This window comes from Hevea brasiliensis, chromosome 10, assembly GCF_030052815.1.
Source record: "Hevea brasiliensis isolate MT/VB/25A 57/8 chromosome 10, ASM3005281v1, whole genome shotgun sequence".
Taxonomy (NCBI): Eukaryota; Viridiplantae; Streptophyta; class Magnoliopsida; order Malpighiales; family Euphorbiaceae; genus Hevea; species Hevea brasiliensis.
Window position 1 is genome coordinate 22,326,762 of NC_079502.1, and position 3,075 is coordinate 22,329,836.

The following is a 3,075-nucleotide window of genomic DNA, read 5'->3' on the forward strand; positions in this document are numbered from 1 at the left end:
CACATTATCACCTCAAGTGCTTTCTTGCCCTATGTGATACATTCAAGATGAATGGAGTGTCTGATCAAGCAATAAGACTCAGAGCATTCCCATTCTCCCTTCGGGACAAAGCAAGGAAGTGGTTTCTTTCTCAACCGGCTGGAACATTCACTACCTGGGAAAACCTCTCTCAAGCTTTTCTAGTAAGGTATTTCCCACCTGCAAAGACTGTAAAGCTGAGGCTTCAGCTCAACACCTTAAGACAAAAGGAAGGAGAATCACTCTATGACGCATGGGAAAGATATAAAGACCTATAGAGGGAATGTCCACACCATGGCATAGGAGATTGGCTATTAGTGCAAAATTTCTATAATGGATTACTACCCTCTACAAGGAGCACAGTTGATTCAGCTGTAGAGGGTGATCTAATGGAGAAAACAGTGCCACAAGCACTTGAACTTCTAGAAATGGTTGCATACCATAATTATGAGTGGTCGAATGAAAGAGGAAATGCAAGAAGAACTGTCTTGGAAGTAGATGCCCTAAGCATGATAAATGCCCAGTTTGATCATCTCACAAAGAAACTCAAAAGAATGCAAGCCAACACAGTTGGTACAAATAGTCAACATGAGGGCAGCTGTGAAGGAGGATACATGAATTCAGAATACAACAATTTCAACGAACCTACAGAACAGATGAACTATGTGAATAATGGAGGAAACATCAACCAGAGGCAGCCAAACAATCCATATTCAAATACTTACAACCTTAGATGGAGAAACCATCTAAATTTCTTATGGTCCACTCAGCAGAACCAGCCAATAAACAAGCAACAAGGGTACAAACCTCCTCGGATTTGATTTGAGCAGTCGACTTTTACACAGCCATTACTACCTCTCCAACCTCAACAACCTGAATCGAAAATGACCATGGAAACCATGATGGAAGGATTCCTAGTAGCTCAACAACAAAAAAATGAATTGATTAAACAGCTGACTTCCAGAATGGACCAACTTGCTACCCATAACAAGATGCTAGAGAATTAAATTGCTCAGCAAGCAAGTTCTTTAAGTAAGCCTGCTGGCAAATTGCCCAATCAACCAGAAATGAACCCAAAGGAGTATTGTAAGCCAGTTGCACTGAGGAGTGGGAGAATTCTAGTACAACCAAACAGAGAAAAAGGAGGAAGAAGCTAAGAAAGATCAGGAAGAGGAAGTAAGGAAGACAAGGAAATTACCAGAACCATACTAGCCTCCCCTACCTTTTCCTCAAAGATTTTAGAAAGCCAAATTGGACAAGTAGTTTGGGAAGTTTTTGGAAGTTTTACAGAAACTTTACATTAACATCCCTTTCACTGAAGCACTTTCTCAGATGCCGTCTTATGCCAAATTTCTTAAAGAAATTTTGTCAAAGAAAAGGAAGCTAGAAGACTATGGAACAGTAGCTCTAACAGAGGAATGCAGTGCCATTCTGCAAATTAAATTGCCTCCAAAGTTGAAGGATCCATGAAGCTTCTCCATACCCTGTATCATTGGTAACAAGAAAATAGACAAGGCCCTCTGCGATCTTGGGGCAAGCGTCAGTGTAATGCCTCTATCAATATGCAAAAGTTAGAGATCGGGGAACTAAAACCCATAACAATCTCATTGCAATTGGTTGATCGATCCATTAAATATCCTATAGGGATACTTGAGAACATTCCTATCAAAGTGGGCAAATTCATCATTCTAGTGGACTTCGTTGTCCTTGAGATGGAAAAAGATGTCCAAATTCCCATCATCTTGGGAAGGCCATTATTGGAAACCACTAGAGCCATCATAGACATCAAAAATGGACGATTAACCCTCAAGGTAGGAGAAGAATAAGTGGAGTTCAACTTGTTTGACACAATGAAACACAAATTTGAATCTGATGAATGCTTCAAGGTTGACATAATTGACAAACAAGTCAAAGAGGAATTTTATAAGACACATCCTAAAGATCCTCTTGAAGCATGTATTGTGCACAGCCACACAGTGGATGATGAAAATACTGAAATAGCAGCATGTGCACAACAATTGGCAGCTCCTCCACCCTTACCTTTAGCTAAGGCTTCTGAGATAGAAAAGTTGAAGGAGGAACAAACCAAAGGAAAGCTCTAGGAAAACTCCAAACAGGTGGAGCTTAGACCTCTCCCGTCTTCACAAAGGTATGCATTCCTAGACTCAAAGTCTAATTATTAAAACATAGGATCCATAGCAAAGCATTAGGGTATAAAATAGAAGACCTGAAGGGGATCAACCCTTTGATTTGTATGCATACGATACCCATGGAAGAAAACAGTAAACCCACAATCGAACATCAAAGAAGACTTAACCCAAACATGAAAGAAGTAGTCAAGAAAGAAATTTTAAAACTATTAGATGCAGGTATCATATACCCAATTTCTGATAATAAATGGGTTAGTCCAGTACATGTAGTTCCTAAGAAAGGTGGGACAACTGTTATCCAAAATGCAAGTAATAAAATAATTTCTACTAGAGTAGTCACTGGTTGGCAAATGTGCATAGATTATAGGAATTTAAACAGTGCCACCAGAAAAGATCATTTCCCTATTCCTTTTATCGACCAAATGTTAGAAAGGTTAGCAAAACACTCTTATTTCTGTTATCTAGATGGGTACTCTGGATTCTTTCAAATTCCTATTCACCCACAAGACTAAGAAAAGACAACGTTCACTTGTCCCTATGGAATATTTGCATATAGAAGAATGCCTTTCGGTCTTTGTAATGCCCCTACTACCTTTCAAAGATGCATGATGGCTATCTTTTCTTATTATATTGAAGATATCATGGAAGTTTTCATGGATGACTTTTCTGTCTATGGAACTACTTTTGATAATTGCTTAGCTAATTTATCTAAGGTGTTACAAAGATGTGAAGAATCAAACCTGGTCCTAAATTGGGAAAACTGCCATTTCATGGGAAGGGAAGGCATAGTTCTGGGACATTTGATATTAGAAAGAGGAATTGAAGTTGATAAGGCAAAAATTGAGATCATTGAAAATATGCAACACCCAACATCAGTCAAGGGAGTGCGAAGCTTTTTGGGACATGT

The 3,075-nt window shown here is 39.0% G+C and overlaps 1 non-coding gene across 1 annotated transcript; it reads right to left on the reverse strand.

Annotated features, from left to right (window-relative positions):
- Window positions 1–212: 212 nt before the first annotated feature.
- On the reverse strand, window positions 213–319 carry LOC131170065 (small nucleolar RNA R71). The gene has a single exon (XR_009141008.1). It is a non-coding gene; the product is annotated as a small nucleolar RNA R71 (small nucleolar RNA).
- Between the last annotated feature and the right edge of the window lie 2,756 nt (window positions 320–3,075).